This window comes from Paroedura picta, chromosome 5, assembly GCF_049243985.1.
Source record: "Paroedura picta isolate Pp20150507F chromosome 5, Ppicta_v3.0, whole genome shotgun sequence".
In the NCBI taxonomy this organism is placed as follows: Eukaryota; Metazoa; Chordata; class Lepidosauria; order Squamata; family Gekkonidae; genus Paroedura; species Paroedura picta.
The window spans coordinates 91,101,507-91,122,642 of NC_135373.1; the positions used below are offsets into that span (position 1 = coordinate 91,101,507).

At 43.0% G+C, this 21,136-nt stretch overlaps 1 long non-coding RNA gene across 1 annotated transcript in view; it reads left to right on the top strand.

Annotated features, from left to right (window-relative positions):
- Positions 1 to 4,806: 4,806 nt before the first annotated feature.
- The window catches only part of LOC143838133 (uncharacterized), a 49,771-nt gene continuing 33,441 nt past the window's right edge, over positions 4,807 to 21,136 (top strand). Inside the window, exon 1 of the long non-coding RNA XR_013231240.1 lies at positions 4,807 to 5,049. This is a non-coding gene — a long non-coding RNA (uncharacterized LOC143838133). The remainder of the gene's footprint in view (positions 5,050 to 21,136) is intronic.

Here is a 21,136-nt window from a genome sequence, read left to right on the forward strand (position 1 = left end):
TATTTTTCTTCTTCTCTGACCCTGAGGCTGATAAACCTATGCAGACATTTCAAAGGATGATTTTTTTTAAATCCTCTCTGAGAATTTTAGTGTTTTAATTAGAATACACATGGATATTTTGTAAAACCAATTAATGATATCTCCCACATGTGATTGACACCTTTTTCACTGCAGACTTGCTAAGGATACTGATTAACAGGGGAATTTGAGCCAACTTTCTAAATTCATCATTCCTTAACTATACACATTCCATCTGATGAAAAAGGCTGCAGATAATTATGGTTATCGTTGTTGTTGCAGAAATTAGCATGCTCAGTGGAAGTTTTTTTTTGCTTTGATAAACTAATGTTCTAAGTAATAATTTAAGAAATGTGCAGTAACAAAATCCATAGACATACTTCATGGATTAATGTAGGCAAAGCTTGGAAATGTGGTAAATGCAGACAGCCTGAGGACAGAGGGGGGAAGTGTGTTTCTCTTTCATTAGAAATGGTGTAAATCAAACCTTCACTAGGAAGGGTTTAGAATGGCTCCATAGAAACTGGCTACTGCTTTCCTCCATTCTACAGTTTTCAAGCAGGGTTGACATCTTACTTTCTGGAGCCCTTTCCTGACTTCATTCAGTGTGATTCAAAACAAATTACAGTAAAAATGGTAGCATGCTTGCTAGAGTAATAAGGCACAACTATCCTGCTGTGCTGGATGCTAATATTAGGGTAACATATCATAAACAAACATTTAGAAACTCCAGTTACAGGTTATTGCTTCCCCCATGTTTATTTTAAACTAGGGGCAAAGCCCGTTGTATCCAAGAATACAACGGGTGCTAGAGCTTGGCAATGGGAAGAGTAAGGGGAGGAGTTGTCCAGTCTGTAAGGGCATGGGGTTGAATATGTGTATTGTGTGGGAGGTTGTGGTGGCATGGTGGCAAGTGAGGCCATGGGTGTGGAGATATGGGTGTCAAGAACCTGTGGTTTGGAATGTTCGTTGAGTGTGGGAGAGGACTGACTTTTGGGAATTGTGGCATAGTGGTTACAGATGAGCTTTCCAGAGCCATGTCTTCAGATATGTGAAGGGAAAATCAAACTGGAGACTCTTCTTAGGGGAAGATTACATGGCAACCAATTCCTCCCTGTTCTGCATCATTTCCCTTCTTGTGTGATTAGGCCACAGACACCGAAATGCCCCTCTGTCCTAATACTCATGGGGTAGTCACAGTACACAGGTGTCCACCCTGTTTCTTCTCCATTTTTTCACTGTTGATAAAATGTTATGCACCCACATGCTTCTTTCATGGTTGCTCCTTAGAAGAAGAACAGATTTTTGTACCCTGTTGTTTACTAACCAAAGGAATCTCAAAGTGGCTTATAAACACCTTTTCCATATGTCTCCCCACAATAGTCAACCTGTGAGGTATGTCGGACTGTGAGAGGTCTGAGAGAACTGGGAATGGGCCGCAGTGACCCAGTAGGCCTCAGGTGTCTCAAAGCATTTTCTAATCGTCTTCCCTTCCTCTCCCTATAGCAAACTCCCCATGAGGGAGGTGGGGTAGAGAGCCTCACATGGAAGCTGGCAACCCTAAGAGGAAGACTCTCTGGGCACAGCAATCTTGACCTTAGTAAGGTTTTTTATACTGGTTTTTAATTTGCCAGGCCAGTGTTGAAAAAAGTCATTTCAATTCCCATGCTCTCCAGCCATTTACTTGTTCACTATTTACAGTATCAGGCTGTAAATATTTATTTAGATCTTCCTGCAATTTCCAGACTTACAGGACTGATGCTGGTCTCCCTGTCTGCACCCCAGAATACAAACAGTTGCTAGTAAGGGCTGGCCATAGCCCATAGCCCAGGAGGGACACACCTGTACCACTCCCTCCCAACTGCAGGCAAAAACTTCAAAATCATACAATGCCTCAGAGTCCAGCCTCCAAAGGAGCCATTTTTGCCTGCAGTTGGGAGTAGTGCAGGTGTGTCCCTCTTGGGCAGTGTATGATTTTGAAGTCCCACCTCCAAACCTCCAAGAATATTTCCAACCCAGGGGTAGCCAACCACCAGGTGTGGCCTGGAGAGCTCCTGGGATTACAGCTCACCTGCTTAGTATAAAGTCCAGCTCCCAAGGCAGAAAGGGATACTTTGGACAGGGTTGTGGTAGAGAAGAATCATTTAAGGCCTCCCACACAGGTTGTTGTTGAATTGAAAGACTTGAGGCCTACTGCACAGGGTTGTGCAGATGAAATAGGAGACAAAAGAACCAGTTTCACTGCAGAATAATGCTGTGCAGTGGCTTCAAATCTGCATAGAGTTGCAAAGAAGAAATACACATGGATTGGCTGTGTCTAACCCCTGGCCAGAGCAGTATTTTAAGTGAGAAGGGGCTTTTCTGTGGCCTCCCTTTCAGCCAACTGTTTGGCAGAAGGGGAAGTTACCCCCCCCCAAAAAAAAGAATGCCCATCCCCATTGTTGACCATGAGTTTCTAGCTCACCACCTTGCTGGTATTGGGATTTGTAGGACTGCCCTTCAGTGGCTAACCTCCTTTCTCCAGCACTGTGGACAAAGGGTAGCAATAGGCCACCCACCAGCTTGCATGTGGAGGCCCTCAGTGAGGAATTCTCTCTCCAATCCTATTCAACATCTTCATGTGCCCTTTTGCGCAGCTGGTGCTGAAGTTTGGGCTGAGTTGTCACCAATATGCTGATGACACCCAGCTCTTCCTCCTGATGGATGACCACCCTGATATTCCTCCAGAAGTATTAGCCAGCAGCTTGGAAGCAGTGATGAGGTAGCTCAAGCAAAGTCATCTGAAACTCAACCCTTCAAAGACGGTGGTCCTGTGGCTGTGCAGGAAGGGTTCAAGCGAGGAAGTGAGCCTAACTTGGATGGAGTGTCTCACTCCACCATGAACCAGGGCATGATTCTTGATGCCTCCCTCTCAGTGAAGACTCAGGTCACAAAATTAGCATGGCTGGCATTCTATCACTTTTGCCAAGCCAAACTAGTAGTGCCCTACTTAACCCCTACTTAGCCACCGTGATTCACATGACAGTCACCTCTAGACTGAACTTCTGTAACTTGCTCTATGCAGGCCTACCCTTAACTTTGATCAAGAAATTAATGCTGGTCCAGAACATAGTAGCCAGGGTCCTCACAGCAACACCTCTCGGCCTACATCCCTCAAAGAGCTTTAGGCTCCACCACTTCCAACTGCCTGGTGATCTCTGGCCCTAATAGACTTGCTTGACCTCAACCACAGCCATAGCTTTCTGTCCTGGTCCCCACCTGTCCTGGTGGAATGAGCTCCCAGAGGAGATCAGGGCCCTAATCAATCTAGAACAATTCTGCAGGGCCTGCAAAAGGGACCTCTTCCACCAGGCATTCAGTTGAGATCCACTTGTTCCAACATTTTCCACTGGGCCCCCGAGGCTCCCTTTCATGAAACTAAATGCCTGTACTGACCATTCATGAGCTCATTATGTTCCAGTTATGAATGAATTGTTCTTACTGTTTACTATTTATAGTTCCATTGTTTCATGATTAATGACTTCTCTATATTGTTCCTGTTCCTGTGTTCCATGTGAACCATGCTGAGCCTCTGGGGAGGGTAGTATATAAATGTAATCAATCAATTAATTAATAAAAATACAAACAGACCACAGACAGTGCATGTCACAGCCTCAGGTCCATTGCCAGGTATGTTACTTTGATCCATTGCGGGAAGAACCAGACCCCTTCTGAAAACTCTGGAACACTTAGATCCACAAGCCAAGCTCTTTCCCTTTATCAAGAACCTTTTATAATACAAAGGCCCACCCAGCAGAGGGTGGAGCTAGCAGCCTCCCCCATGGAAAACTGCTGACTAATGAAAATCACCTAATGCAATTAACTGCAGTCCCCCCCACCACGCAGGCAAAACAGATTTGTAAAAACCCACTCAAAAAGTCCTCACTGTCCTGCAACCTATATACCCTTACACAGCGTAAGAAAGAAAGCTCACCAGTAGCTCCTGAGCTGGCACTTTCTCCTTCTCCCTACCCAGCTGTTTTTCCTTTAAAAGAGTTCCAGAAAAGAATAACATGAAACCTCTGGTCTATGTATAACAAGGTGGATCTCAGAAGAGGTACTCCACAAGAGCCAACCACCTACATAATCCCTTCTGTCCACCCACTTACAACCTGCCTAAGTTCACAGAATTAGCATTTCTGACAGATGGATCTACCCTCTGTTTAAAACCTTTTTAAAAATTAAAAAATGGCCTGCACCGCCCCACAAAGCAGCAGAACCTCTCCAACCCGGCTGCCTCATGTGGAGGCATTAATGTGGGGGATACAAAGTGCGCGGGCTAAAACGGTCACCCATGAACATCTCGGAAGCGGTGGAACAAACTGCCCCATCACAAACACTCAGCAACAGCCCAGCATGGCACTGCCAGTGCGGAAAGGGTCATGGTCGCACACCAGCAAGAAAGTGCACTTGATAAAAAGGAAAAAGGAAGAAACTGGGCCGTTTTAGTGAAAGGAATACAACCAGAAATCCTGGTGCAATGCAGTTGCATGGGTGTTCTGGTAGCAGGAAAACAGGCACACTTTCCACTGAGTTGGGATGTTTGTTTTTTTAATGAAGGATAACATGGCAAGACATAGGAATCCACTTTCCCAGGAACATGATTAGTCCCAAGACATGAGGTTTGAATTTGACTAAACAGTTTGAAGGGAACTGCTGTGAGTCTGATGATGAGAAGTTCAGTAGGGAAATGTTTGACTTTCCAAGGGGGGATGGATCGTTGGATGGCTTCAGCATATTGACAAAGAACCCAGATGTTTCTGTCTTTCTGGTTTTTCTTGTGGCTTTAGCAGTGAAATGTGACTGCCCAAAGTAAAAACTATGATTCTGTTATCAATGTAGCAGGAAATCTTATGCAGATCAACTTTGACTGAAGTCCTTTAAAATTCACTTCTGGATATGCTTCTGGAAATATTCTTAGAGGACCTGCTGGTTTGCAGGCTGCCAACCTTAAAGTTCAGCTGACAGAGTGGTGAAGGCACCCAAATAACAGTGAGTCATAATTTTATTTTTTTAAATTGGTTTGATGGGGATGCATGTAAAAACAGCCACTGAAACATATCAAATGCCATCCAATGCCAGATATCTAATTTTGAGGCCCCCTTTGAGCTTCAGGCCTAGGCCGAATGGTTCCCTTAGACCTGCATGTGTTGAATATAAAGGTAACAGCATCTCGACACACATGGGAAGGAAATGCTGTATGCAGTTTCCAGTGAACATGCATGGAGACCCATATCTGTTCATAAGAATAACAGAATATATTCACTGGGAGGAGGGGGCAGGAACGAGTACCTGCTCTGCTGTATATAAAATTGCTCAATATTCAAAATGAAAGGTATGCCGTACAATAATTCTGCCCTTGCTCACTCTAACTTGCATGCAACCCCATATTGTGTATGCCGAGTATACTCTGTGGGTGCATCAATTATAATCTGTAAAGGGCTAGTCTGAATTTGTGCTGTGGATTCTTTGCACTTGCACAAGTTTGAATTAATAGTTATACAGAGTCAGTGCATGATGGGATGACGTTTGTAACTTGCTGAAATAGAAAAGCCATTTTTATACAAGAATGTTACCATATCTCTGTAAATGTTTCCCAGCTGTTTCATGTCTATTTCATTTTCATACCATCCCTTTTTGTCCTTGCAAAAAAGTTTGTCTCGGTTCAACCTTTTATAAAAGTTATAAACGAAGCATTTAATGTATGAAAACCTGCAGTTTATTAGAACTTCAAACGGCTGAATTGGGAGGTTGTACGAAATGACCCAATTCTCATGCCGGAAGTGCTTTGAAATCTGTGTCTTAGTAGTGAAAATGGTGAATAAAGATGAGAATGCCTCAAAACATGTGCTGAGTTCCATTGAGCAACCACAGCTATCTCCACACCTCTTAAGGCTGGCATTACCTGATCATGGATTTCCAAGCAGACATAATAAATACAAGCATTTGTAGAACAAATGTCACTTGGATGGTTTATAGAAAAGAAATAATTATTTACTTTATGGTTTCATGAAGATTTTCTGGAGACTACATTAAAGTAATTAAAACATTCATATTTAGCTGAAGATGTGTGTTCATGATGCTATTTCCTGATACATTATTCATCCACAGAAGAGATGATCCAATAATCCATTAAAACTGCATTTCTGAATATGAAAATTAAGTTACCTTGTGAAGAATGGATATTTGTGGATGGCTAGGCAGCCCCATGAGGCCCAGGTAGAGGGAGCATGGGCCAAATGGCCTGGCTGGAAGTAAACAAGGCTGGGCCAGAAGTGACAAACCATTACCAACAGATGGGTGGAGTCCATACAAATGACACAGTAGGCAGGCAGAAGAGGGTCAGTAAGGCAGAGTTGCAGTGGGGCAAGAGGGTTTGGTGTGATAGCATGTCTTGGGATGACAATGCAGCAAGGACCTTATGAGAGGTAAATAGGCCAAGGCAGGAAGCTGACCTCAGGGGTGAATCAGGCGACCCAGAAAGTCCATTTTAAAACCACTTTCAAATTATTATGGAATTTGTAATGGATTGCACTTTTAAAAGCTTAGAAGTGCTATACAAACAGCTAAATGACAGTGAAGGGTTAATTCTTCACAGAAACAGCCTTGAGTGACAGTCAATGGTTAGCATCAGCTGAACTGGATGCTGAGAAGAGTTGGTTTTATACCCACCTTTCACTACCTGAAGGATTCTGAAAGTGGTTTATGATTGCCTTTCCCTTCCTCTTCCCACAACAGTACCCTGTGAGGTTCATGGAGCGGAGAAGCTCTGACAGGGCTGCTCTGTGAGAACAGCAGTATCAAGATTGTGGCTAGTCCAACGTCACCCATTTAGCTGCATCTGGAGAGCAGGCAATCCAACCTGGCTCACCAGATTAGAAGTCACCGCTCTTAACCACTCCACCAAGCTGGCGAATTCAGTCTGATTCCAGCCCTAGCTGAAAAGAGTTGAGTACTGATAGTTTTGGAATTCAGCCCTGACTGAGAAAAGTTTAACACAGACAGGAGAATTGGGGAAAGTTGGCAAGGATGAGAGGGTTAGATATAGACTCTCATTCGGGCCTATGAAAGGGAATAATCTTCTAGAGAGAGAAGGAATTTCCCTGCCCAGTTAAACAGGGAGTTAGTTGAAGAGTGCAGAGATATCCAAAGATATGCCTTCAGAGATCTTAAGAGTAAGTTAAAAACTCAAGATGAGTACTAGTGTTTCAAAAAAAGCAGTTTGAGTATTGGAAAATGTATACCAGACTCCTAAATACCCAAAGAGTCAGAATGTTCAAAGAAGTGTGCTGGAGAATTTGGAAAATACTGGAACAAAAGCCTCTCAACATAAAGATTCTAAGTAACTCTGAATAGCTTAAGAAACTCTCATTAGCCTTAAACATGAGTCCTAAAGTCTTTGGTTTTACATCAGAAATTGGTTTTACATCAGAAATTTCAATCCCTGGTATCTTATGACTTTTTAACCCCTATGTTGAATAGAATATTTTGTTAATTAGGAATATGAAAACATCTCAAGTGCCATTAAAGTTAAAGGGGGCTCCCAATCCTTAGGTACCTGGGTTGAGCAAAGAACCAAAATATCATACTGTGACAGGGTGGGATGGCCAGAGTTGTTCAGCAAAGAGGAAACCACAATAACTAATGCAGCTTAGTCAGTAGAGGGAAAGAAAAATGGAGTGGAGTGGATGGACTAGTCAAATAAGCATATTCTTATATTTGTAAGGTAGGTTAGACTGAGAATATATGATGGTTCTTGGCCACCCAACAAGCTTCCACAGCAGAGTGACCATCTGACCATGGGTCTATAAGATCCTAGTCTGAAATGCTAAATTCTATATTACATTGAATCCATTTGCAAGCTGAGTCATAGTTGAGGGACAGTAATCTGTTTTGGACATCTACATTTGAATGACATAAAGGTGAAATATCAGGTATGGAGTGGGGATAAAAGATGGAGGGAAAGCAAAGTCAATTCATTCAGCTATGCTTACATTACTAATTCAAGTGGACTTTGTTTTTGTTTTTTAATTTGCAAATTCATTGCATTGCCTCCCAAGATGCTTCAGGATGAAGTAACAGGAAAGTAACAGGAAACAAAATGTACAGAACATCCTTCTGGAGGGAGGTTACTTTGTAAAATCTGAGTAGTCTGACATTCTAATAGCTCCCCTTCTTGTATCCTTAGGAAATTTGCTCACTCCGGAAACATAGACCTAATGGTTTGGGAGGGGGGGGGGGATAAACCTAAGCAGACATATCCTTCCAGTTTCAAACTTGTGTCTTGTGTAGGTTTATTGAAGATTTGGGGGAGGGGAAAGTATTCTTAGGTAGCTACTTTACAAGATTGAACTTTCATTCTCTTGCTTGAAGGAAATTACTCATGTAAATCTCTCACACCCTCTCTGAGTCACAAATATGTGTCACATCTGCCTCAGTTAAAACTGCCTGTTGAGATTTCTCATTTAAGAGGAAATAGGATTGAGATGGTACATCAGGCCAAAATGTGAATTAGCTTTATAAGGTAAGCTTTGAAATGATTTGATTGCAGTGGGAGGCAAGCAAGTTAGAGGATGCTCTGCCTCTATTCTAAAGGACAGATCCAAAAAATTGCAGGGCTATTAGGAAGTAATGTAAAAGGTGGGTACTCTGATAAGAACAGGATATGACTGGGTTTTTTTTTTCCAGTTTGCATATGACATTCCAAGAGTGAAAGAGGTTTCGCATGTCTGTATCTGTTTTTGGGTGTCCTTTTCCTTCTACCCTTTCCTCAGCCCCAAATATAAAAGTAGGTGGTTTTCAGGGCATTCCTTAACTGAGTGAGCCCTTACCTGTGTAGCCCAGACTAGCACAGTCACTTCAGATTTCAGAAGCTAAGCAGGGTCAGCCATGGTTAGCATTTGGAAGGGAGACCACCAAGGAAGTCCAAGCTTGTTATGCAGAGGCAGGCAACAGCAGATCACCTCTGAACATCTCTTGTCTTGAAAACCTGATGGCTGCAACTTTCTACCATCATAAAACCAATATGTAGGACAGCATCCTTAGTAGAAGAATTTACAGAGATCTTTGGTCTCTTCAAAGGAACACAAAGAATGAATGATAGAACTGTAGATGCAAGCTCCCACATAGTGCATATTTCCTCCTTGCCTGGTGAGCCACCCCACCCCACCTGACAGAATGAGCTCATGCAATTTTGGAAAACCCATTCTAGAATGATATTGTAAAATCATATAGTAACTAGATTTAAGGCCCTCTGTAGCCCAAATACAGCGGGCGCTAGCGGGCAGGCGGCTGGGTGCGGGAGGGCCCAGTTGTCTAGACCTAGTAGCATTTGTATGAAGATGGGCTGAGGTAAGCCTGGAAAACAATTGAACTGATCCCCTCCACACACACACACACACACAAACACACCTTGCCTGGAGAGGGGGGAACTATTAAAACTCAGAGACGTTTTGCTCAATAAAAACTCTGAAGAAAAAATGCATTTCTTCACATCATCTATTTCATGGGAATCTCAAGATCCATTTTGGGTCATTGAAACAACTCTGAACAGTGGGAAGATGAGAGAAGACAGACTGGAGAAGGGAAACAGGAAATATCAGACAAAGGGATTTTTTTTCTTGCAGGTTCCCTACTTGTAAATAAAGATCCTAGTTGAGATAATATTACATATGAGTATAATTGCTCTATTATGGAAGCATAATGTGTTTTGATTTTCAGTAACTGGCATGACACAGAGTTTTGTTTTGTTTTTTAAAGACATGGCCAGATTCTCTCTTTGAAAACTATTTTTCTATTCTGGAAGGAAGTTCATATATAAAGTGTAACAGGTAGGAACTTAGATCCATAATTTAGTCAGAACTATGGGAATTTTTTAATAATTCTAACAAATGTCTTCATGGTGTCTTCAGGGGATATTGAAAGGTATTCGTTAACATCAAAAGGAGCCATAATTAACACCTTTGAAGGCAAAACAAAGAAGTGGCATGTCAAAACCTTTTGAAGCAGTTACACTATTTTTACAAATGGTGGACATTTCTCTATGTGAAATGGAACTTCTGGTGATTCATTGCTGAAGAGATTTACACTTTCCTACACTTTCTTCTGGCAACCAACAAAATAAGAATTCCTTTTTTAAAAAAACCAAACAACTTTATGCTTTAGGTTGATCCTGCATTGAGGAGGGGGTTGGACTAGAGGGCCTGTGTGGACTCTTCCAACTCCCAGGCCCATTCCGCACAAGGACCAATGTTGCCAATTAGTTTCACAAAGCGGAAATGCTATTATAAATAGTGGAATCTCGGCATTCCTCATACCTGCATTTGTAGTGGAATCCAGTAGCGTTTAATTCGTTCCCCACAGGTTTCTGGTCTCGCAGGAATCGCTAGAAAGGAAGCGATTTTTTCTGTGCTTGTTCCTGTCCCTGGCCGTCAATCAAATGAACAGCCAATAGGCAGTTGTTATCATGCTCCCAAAAAGCGCCTTTCCATTTAAGCACAGGTTAAAAAAAAAAAAACACATTGCAACGAATATGCCTTGATTCTTCCTAACGTAGAGACCCATCTAGCTGGCGTGTGAGCTGTCATTGTTACCACGCTCCCCCAAGTGAAAAAAAAAATCCCCCACACCACACGGGTGCGATTTTCGGCCGAAAATAAAGGGAACTTGCAAACAGGGGGCTGTGTTGTGCTTAGGGACTTAGGGGAGCTTTAAAGCACTTCTGTGGAGGGACTATAGCCGGAGAAGCCTCGCTGGGTGAGTCAAGCCTCGCTGGTTCGTTGCTTTCCCTGCTCGCTCCGAGGAAAAAAAATGGCGATCACTTCGCCGGAAGTTTGGAGGAGAGAGCCAGGGGGAGGGACTTTGTTGCAGCCACTACATTGAGAACACACAGTTCTTTTTCGCAAGTGTTGCAGGTTGTTGGCAGGAGTGTAGCGATTTTCTGAGGGTGAATCCGCTTTTCTGGATTCACCGGAAATCGCTACAATGAAGCAATTTTAGCGCTAGTGTTGCAGGAGTGTTGCAGATTGTGTGCGATGTGATGCGGAACGGCAAATTAGTAGTGTTTACCATTTGTAAGCCTTCTGCTACTTTGAACTCGTGCGGAATGGCCCCCAGTTTTATATGTTTATAAAGAGGCCTGTCATTTCACAGGCAGATGACAAACTAATATGACTACTGTAACATAAATGCACATGGTGCTTGGGAGCGTAAAAATCAGCAGAAAAACTTTAAAGTCAAAAGGAGCGCATGGGGAAAGTTCAGATTTCAGTGTGTGCATGAGAGAAATGTAAACCTCATGTTTTAAAAGTATATATCAAAAGCCAAAGACATGCAATACCTGTTAATACTGACAAAAGTAACCCAGTACAGAATACAAGTGCTCAAGCCTTCAGAACTCTTCAATAGATTGGACGTTGAAAGACAAAATGGGGGATGAGGTGGGAGAGAAAGTCTTTCAGGCAGGCCATTGCTGGTAGAAGAGAGAGAGTTCCAGTGCAGTCCTAAACATGTTCTTAACTCAGAAGTCGAGTTGAACTTAATTAGGCTTATACACTAGCAAGCCTTTGTGTACTACAGCTAGAGGGAAAGTAATTACATAAAGGAGGACACATGCATCCTGGGTTACAGAAGTACAATAAAACAAAAGACCCTTCCCTCACCATGTTTCTAGATAAAGCAGGGGTAGTCAAACTGCGGCCCTCCAGATATCCATGGACTACAATTCCCATGAGCCTCTGCCAGGTCTGACATCTGGAGGGCCACAGTTTGACTACCCCTGAGATAAAGCATTCATGCTTTAAAAAGTTAAAGTCAGACGACCTTCATGTATCATTTGTTTTTACGGACCTCTGGCACCCACATATAATCAATGTCCCTTATCTTCCTCTTTACTATAAAACTCATACAACACCCTCTTTCTCTCACTCATCAGGCCAAAGCAGCCAGGAAACAATGCACTCCACAGATCATGAACAGCAATAAACTTCTACTTCCTTACCAGACAGCACAGCGAAGGAGCAGGGCTTCCAGAACCGAGTAAAGCTGCACAGACAGTGCAGGTCTCAGCCAGGCCCTGCACTCATTGACCCTGCCTTCACTTACTGTCCCCTGCTACAACTGGAAACTGGTGCATTTCTGATTGGTCCATAAATCCCAGAAGAATCCATTGCCCAAGCTTGTCAGACTTCCCTTATTTTAATATGCTTTGTACTTTTTCTGTAGTTTTGCATTGGGAAATTGGAATTGAGGAATTTGGCTGAAAGACAGTCAGGTAAGAAAACTAATTTTTTTGGGGGGGGGAGGGGGGGAGTTAACAGCCTGCAAGACCTGGAGTGGTAGTAAGGTTTCCAGGTCTCCCCTGGCCACCAGTGGAGTTACCAGATCCAGGCTGTGTCATGGGCCAGCCAGCTACCACCTGGAAGAGAAGGAATTGGGCCCTGCACAAAAGGAATGACCACTTGAGCAGTTGGTCCAGCAGCAGATCCAACAAGGAAGCCAGAATGCTTCCCAGTCACAGTCTGGCTGCTCAGTATTTCAGGAGAAAAAAGGAGAAGAGCTAGTTTTTCATACCTCACTTTTCACTATCCAAAGGAACTTTGTTACAAACCCTTTCCCCTTTCCCCACAATAGACACCCTGTGAGGTAGGTGGGGCTGAGGCAACTCTACACAAACAGCCCTAAGAGTACTGTGATTAGCCCAAGGTCACCCGGCTGGCAGCATGTAGAAGAGTGGGGAATCAAACTTGGTTCTCCAGCCTAGAGTCTGACACTCTTGACCACTACACCATGAATATATATATTCATTTATTTATTTACTTACTTACTATTATTACTATTAGACTTCTGATGATGGCTCTCAGATGTTATAGAAGCTGGTGTCTCCTTCTCCAGCCTTTTCCCAAACCAACAGGGCATAGAAGGAAGAGACAGCTCCAGAGAGAAGACCAATTAATTGCTTAATTGTTCAGTAACAATCAGTGTTCATTCCTGGAGCAGAGTCCTTGCAGGACCAGGACAGACAAGCTGACAAACAGTAAAGACCTGCACATGTAGGAAGATGAATGAGTAAAAAGTGCCTTGAGGAATGTGTCAGCAGAGGGAGTAAGGAGGAAAGAGCTACACTCCTGCAACCAATCTGCAACACTAGAGGGAAAGTTCTGTGCGTTACCATTGTTGCGGATTCTGCAAAGTCCCTCCCCCTGGCTCTCTCCTCTGATCTTCCGGTGAAGCGATCGCCATTTTTTTTTCTCCGAGCGAGCAGAGATCAACGCACCAGCGAGCCTTTGTTTACCCAGCAAGGCTTCCCTGGCTGCAGCCCTTCTGTTTAAAGTCACCAAGCACAAGCATCGCAGAGGCCCGTTTGCTGGTTTATTTTCACTTTATTTTTCACACTGTTTTTGGCCGAAAATCGCGCCCATGAGGGGGGGGGGATTTTTTTTTTCACTCGGGGGAGCGTGGCAACGATGAAACGGCAGCTCAAACATCACCTGCTAGCTGGATGGGTCTCTCCGTTGCAACGAATCAATGCATATTCGTTGCAACGGGTGTTTTTTTTTTTTAAAAAAACCTTCCTTAAAGGGAAAGGGGCTGTTTGGGAGCATGACAACGGCTGCCCATTGGCTGCTTGACGGCCTTGGGCCGGGATGTGCTGGCACTCGCAGCATGCGTTCTCTGTGATTTTAACCGAAGCGCTGGTGCCACCAGTGTGGGCCTTATGGCCCATGCATAATGGGCCTGAGTGTGTAAACTGTTTCTACTACCTATCAACTTCATTGGATGTTCGCAAGTTCTAGTGTTTTGAAAGAAAAGGTTCTCTCAGTCTATTCTCTCCCCCCCCCTCCATGCACGATTTTTTAAACCTCTCCCTTCACCATCACTTTTCTAAAAGTTCCAGACTCTTCAGCCTTTCCTCATAGGAAACATACTCCAACCCACTAATCAGGTTGGTGGCCCTCTTCTATATCTTCTTGAGCTCTGTAATGTCCTTTTTGTGATACAGAAACCAGAACTATATACTGTATTCCAGATGAAGCCACACAATAGATTTATACAGGGATATTATAATGTTGGCTGTTTTATTTTCTCTACATCACCTTTTTTAAGGCAGGTCAGAGTCTCCTACATATATTCCACTCCAGCTGCATCCTAGGAATGGATTTGGAAGCAAGTGAGTAGGTTAGGGAATAAATTTTGTTGTTTCTATTAGGGAAAGTTTTATTGCTTTTTCCTTCTGTGGCTACCTTTTAAAAAACCATTTATACAGGATTTGGTTGATTGCTGTTGGCCAACATCTCCCTCCCCCCAGATTTTCTTTTGCTGAGCAAGTGCACGGTTTAAATACCAGTCCTGCAGCTGCAGCACTTTAGCTCTTCCAAGGCAAGCTATCCAGCTCTTCCATGCCTGTGTGTATCTGTGCACTAGCTGCAAATTGCACCATGCTGATTTTGGGCTGAAGTCCAACCACTTTGCCCCATCTTGTCTTTTTATGCAAGCTTTCCATTATCCTGAACTGCCTTCTATGCAAATTATCAATAGTTGGTTGCATCTTTTCAATTTAGAGTGCAATATTTAAATAAAAGGTTCTAAAACTCTGCCAGGGATTTCTGTCCCTCAGAAAGGCTGAGGGAAACAAGGAGAGATGGAGGAAGGTGCCAGAAGAAGGGTCCTCAATCCCTGAAGACAGAATTTTTCTGGTTCCCTAGTACTAACTCTCTGAATTCTCAAGAATAATAACTTCCTACTTACTATATATGGTAGAAGTGGATTATCACTCTATCTGTCCAGGGGTTAATTAGAAAGGGTGAAAAGTTATCAGTGTTGAGGGGGAGCAGATCAGTTTTCCATCCAGAAAATGGGCTCCTTAGCAGATGATCCCCTCCCATTCCAAGCAGCCCTGCCTCCATATAGGGGTGCAAAGAGATATCAGGTGGTGATGATTCAGAAAAAAAGTTTGAATTGGCATCTTTGCTTCCCTTGACATTTTTCCAGTTCAAGATCACAGCCCTGCTTGCCTGGTTGTTTTTTTTGTTTGAAAGCAAACTCATACAACTATTGTAACCTATGTTTAATTTGGCCCTCATTGCAGGATGGACCTGTTACAAAGATGCCACACACTACTCGTGCACACTTACCCTTGACTGTGGAGTATATGACCTTGCAAGGCTGGTTCAGGAAAGAGGGAGCAAAATGTTGCACATTGTGACTGATGCAAATGGATTTTATATGTTGTCAGTAATTACTAGATGTGCTTTTTGCTGCACTACATTAAAGAAATCCTCCTGATAAGAAGTTGCCCTGCATGCTGAATGCATTTCTTCCATTTGTACTTTATTTGACATTCCAGAGTACTGCTGAAGGTATACCTAGCATGCAAACCTGAGCTGTGTGAAATTGCGAGGAATTATCTGCAAGGATCTTGATGTACATAAATTTTGTTCTTTCTTGAACAGTTTTATGAGATGTTTTTCTTTTTAACAATCTTGGCAGCTTGATCAAAAGCTGTGTTTATAGCTCTATTTTTTTCTAAAGTCTGCATCTTCCTGTGGATTAAAGTTGGATGAGAGTCAAAGTGTCTCAAAGACACTGCTCAGTATTAAGACCCAAAACAATTGAAGCAATTTATGTTGGTATTCTGCTTCATCTCAGTTTGATGAGTGCTTCTGCGTAGTTTCCCCTCTCCTTACCAAGGTCATGTGAGGCTTTTTTCTTCCTTTTTACTTTTTGAGCATAATTGAACAGGTTCACATTGAAGTCACCAGGGATTATTCCCACAATTTTAACTATTTGAACCATTTTAACTAATAGCAGGTATTAATAAATACTCGCTACATAGTTTATGGCCTTCAAATTGTTTCAGTGTACAAACCCAATATTCTAGTTATGTTGAGAGAGATTCTGGTATATTAAAGATTCTGAGGTATATTCTGAGGTATATAGGTGTAGTAGTTAGGAGTGTGGACTTCTAATCTGGCATGCCAGGTTTGATTCTGCGCTCCCCCACATGCAGCCAGCTGGGTGACCTTGGGCTCGCCATGGCACTGATAAAACTGTTCTGACCAAGCAGTAATATCAGGGCTCTCTCAGCCTCACCCACCCCACAGGGTGTCTGTTGTGGGGAGAGGAAAGGGGAGGCGACTGTAAGCCGATATTGAGCCTCCTTCAGGTAGAGAAAAGTGGCATATAAGAACCAACTCTTCTTATTCTTCTGTTCCATATGATATATTTCTGGCAAGGCTTTAGAGGAGGCCTTACAGGTGTTTCATGGCTTAAGTGCCACTCAGCTCTATCCTGCCCGAGTGCTTCCTCATCCAGCCAGCTTGCCTGTCTGTCCAGCAGCCAGCCAACTGCCTTCTGTCCCCCACCCCTTCATCTTTCTACTTCCCTCCAAGGCTCAGATGCTGCAAATCCCTGCTGCATGAGAGCTGCCCCTACTGGTGAGTTCCCTTCCCGGGGGCCTCCAACATGCAGCCTTTCCAGGTCTTAGGGGGAGGGAGAGGCCATCCACAGAGTTCTTCCACCCCTCCCCCGATCTGGCACCATTATATTCCTGAATGTAACAGGCTTGGCCCCTAGTCATGGGTATAATTAGGAACTCTCCCTGACTTAGATAGTCCACGTTTGCCCATCTTGGAAATTAAACATGGTCATTCACCCCTTGTAAGTACTTGAATGGGAAGGAAGTCTAGGGTTGCTCAGCAGAGGAAGATAATAACAACCAGTGCTGAATGCATCTTGCCTTGAAAATCTTATGGGTATGAAGCTTGATGGCCAAAAAAGTTAGAAAATCAGTCTTAGCAGGCATGATCACCCTTCACATCTGAATTCTAGTCTGGATATGTTCTTGCTTATAACTTTCTCAGTGTAGGAGACCTTTGACACAGCATATGAAATACATAAATCTGCATTTCCTTTCTTTTTATTTTTGCTGCCAAGATGCAGCTGACCCATGGCAACCCTGTATTGTTTTCAAGGCAAGAGATGTTCAGAGTAGGATTGACATTGCCTGCCTCTGCCAAGAGACCCTGGTATTCCTTGGTGGTCTCTCATTTAAATACTGACCTGGGTTAGCCTGATCTAGCAAGGAAGAAGAAGAGTTGTGAATGAGACCTTGGGGTACTTGTGGATTGTAAACTAAACATGAGCAGGCAGTATGATGCAGCGGTAAAAAAGGCGAATGCCATTTGGGGCTGTCTCAACAGGCCATTTGGGGCTGTATCAAAATCACAAGATGTCATAGTCCCATTGTATACGGCACTGGTCAGACCACACCTGGAGTACTGTGTGCAGTTCTGGAGGCCTCACTTCAAGAAGGACGTAGATAAAATTGAAAGGGGGCCAAGGGACCAAGCCCTATGAAGATAGGTTGAGGGACTTGGAAATGTTCAGCCTGGAGAAAAGGAGGTTGAGAGGGGACATGATAGCCCTCTTTAAGTATTTGAAAGGTTGTCCCTTGCAGGAGGGCAGGATGTTTCCGTTGGCTGCAGAGGAGAGGACACACAGTAATGGGTTTAAACTACAAGTACAACGATATAGGCTTGATATCACGGGAAAAAATTTCACAGTCAGAATAGTTCAGCAGTGGAATAGGCTGCCTAAGGAGGTGGTGAGCTCCCCCTCACTGGCAGTCTTCAAGCAAAGGTTGGATACACACTTTTCTTGGATGCTTTAGGATGCTTAGGGCTGATCCTGTGTTGAGCAGGGGGTTGGACTAGATGGCCTGTATGGCCCCTTCTATGATTCTTATATGCCGCTTTTCCCTACCCGAAGGAGGCTCAAAGCAGCTTACAGTCGCCTTCCCATTCCTTTCCCTAGAACAGACACCCTGTGGGGTGGGTGAGACTGAGAGAGCCCTGATATCACTGCTCGGTCAGAACAGTTTTATCAGCGCTGTGGTGAGCCCAAGGTCACCCAGCTGGCTGCATGTGGGGGAGCGCAGAATCGAACCTGGCATGCCAGATTAGACGTCCACACTTCTAACCACTACACCAAACTGGCTCTACGGTTGTTCTTGCTTGCTTCCTCATTGGGAGGCAAAATGGCACGATACCGTGGGAAAACACAGGAGGGGTCTCCCATCAGGAATCTTGCAAATGAATGTATTCCAGCTGTATGTTTGCAAGTTGGAGGCGGTGCAAGTTTTACGCCTCCGTGTGGAATTGGTCTCAATAAATTCTAATGTGAAAACCATATTCCCAATAATCTGTCTTTGTGAAATGTTCTTCTTTGTGTTGTAATCCTTTTAGTTGATTTCTTGATCCATAAATAATTATGTAGACCTTTATCTAGGTCTGCTGTTTTGAATTTTACTAATCTTTGTTTTGGTTACTTAGTCCAATCCATAATTCAGACCAGACCTGCTGCTTGATATTATAATAATCTTTATTTTTATATCCTGCTATTCCTACAACTCCTTTGGGCTGGGGATTCTCAGCAAGTTTTGGGCCAATGATCTTAATGATGTTAGGGGGGGGCATAACAGAAAAGACAATCCTGTAGATATTTGGAACTGCTAACCCACCACTAGAGTATTTTACATTTTATTCTTGATTTCTTTCTATTCCCAATAAATTTATCTGTCTTTGCCACTCTATCAAAATTCCTTCTTCTATATATATATTGTTAGCATTTGAAATAAGAAATATAATGTTGGCAGTACATTCATTTTGATTCTGAAATTCTACCCAGCCAGGAGATTTTAAATTTTATTCCATCTGGATATATCTGTTTGTATCAATTTCCAAGCCTTCTGTAATTATTTTTGAAAATATTACAATTTTGTTCAATCATCTTTATCTCTAGGCATTTAATATAATTGATAACTGAACTTTTAGAAGCTTAGAAGTGCTGTGTGAAAGGTTAATTCTTCTTGCATCTAGAGAGCCTTGAGTGACAACTGTTCCAAGCAATCTGATTGGTTAGCATCAGCTGAGCAGAGAAAGACTTTTTGACTGGATGCTGAGGAGAATTCAGCCTGATTTCAGCAAAACCTTATATATTGGGAGCAGGCATGAGAAAGTCAACTAACATACATTTCTTTTCCTTTAATCCTTCTAGTGGGGAGTGAACCCTCATTATTTAACATTGGGGAGAGAATAGAACACCATAGCCATCTGATGGAGAGGCTGATTCTGCGAAGGTTCAAGGGGATGGCAGGTTACAGTGGATAAGCGATAGGGTTGTGAGTGTCCTGCATGAGGCAGGGGGTTGGACTAGATGACCCAGAAGGCCCCTTCCAGCTCTGTTATTCTATAATTCTAAAAAGAATCTAATTATCTTGTGAAAAAGTGTTGGGACTAATACTATTAAGTGTACTATATTTCTTGTTTTATTTGATATACTTTCTTGGGCTTTCTTTGTTGTTCCTAATTGAGTGATCTGCACAGGGAGGCAACACTGTATGAATCATCACCATATCTTGCTAGGAAAGGTTCTGTCTTTGGTTACATCCATATGTCACAATAAACTAATACAGAAAATGTAATGCAGAACATTTCTGTACTAGGCATAGTTACCCCTTCATTCACTCCTTTGCTCTCCCCTCCATGCTTAAAGCATGATTACATGTTCCGTGAAGGGCCATTCATTCAAGCACCTGCATTCAGACAACGCAAGGAACTGGAGCTTCTTTCATGCCTTAACAAACTTGGAAGCCTCCACTGTACTCTGTGCATGAGGGGAGGAGAAGGTATGAAAGGAATCTGCAGAAATTATAAGCAAATAGATCATGGCAATTCTCAGTTCTCAAAATGCAGCTTTTATTTTAATTAATGATGGAATGGATATATATTTGTTAATATAGGAAGAGTCTCATATATAACTGTCAGTGAATTTGAACTTTAATCTCCCAGTAAGAAGGATATGGTGCAATGTCTATGAGGGGAAAGTGTTCCATATAAAATAAGTGTTTTCTTCCAAACCCATTGTTTTCTTCATGTACATGAATCATGAAATAGTAATAAAAAGATTACAGTTCATACACTGTGAATGATTACACAGAATACTTCATAAATTCATAACAAACTAATAATTTGGATGCTTACCACACCTCTCCGTAGGCAAAAGATATTCTGGAGATCATTGTTAAGTCAGCCCCTGAAATGGTAGTCACAGGTAGGAAGGCACTCCTGTTATCCTTTTGGGTTTTAACCCTCCCCCCCCTGTAGTTTTCTATATTTCAGATGTCTAAGTAAACATAGGACTTCTCAAGTTTGTAGAAAGGTATTTCTGGTCTAGTCACAGCTCCAGTTGTCTTATTTGAGTATCACCATATATGGCTAACTTTACTATTAGAATATGAGCCTCTTGTGGCACAGAGTGGTAAGGCAGCAGACATGCAATCTGAAAGCTCTGCCCATGAGGCTGGGAGTTCAATCCCAGCAGCCGGCTCAAGGTTGACTCAGCCTTCCATCCTTCCAAGGTCGGTAAAATGAGTACCCAGCTTACTGGGGGGTAAACGGTAATGACTGGGGAATGCACTGGCAAACCACCCCATATTGAGTCTGCCATGAAAACGCTGGAGGGTGTCACCCCAAGGGTCAGACATGACCTGGTGCTTGCACAGGGGATACCTTTACCTTTACCTTTACTATTAGAATATACCCATGAGACTCACATTAGGGAATCAACCCCCCAGTATGTTGCAGGTCCAGCATGGCTCCTGGGCTCTGCCGTGGCTGAGCCTGGCACATCTGCATGCCTCCATGGTTGCTGTCAGACCTTGAGCGGTTCCTCAGGACCATCACAGATGGGCCTGGCACCCAGTGCACCCAGCACAACTTTTGGCCTCTGCTACAGCCATTAACAGCAATCCAGGTAGTGGATGTGGTACCCATGCTTGTATGTTTTTTAAAAAAAGATTTCAGATTTTTCTGCAAACCTGGGGGATCAACTTAGTGTCAGTGCAACCCCAGTCAATGGTTTTCGATGTCTACAGATCAGCCCACACTTTACTATATATACAGATGATAACGATAGTGGAGAAGAAGAGGACTGGAATGTAACCTCCATGTGAAAAGGCTGTGTACTTTGGAAAGCCACTTGCTTGGGGATAGCTGTGTCCTCTGTGCAATGTTTGTTGGTT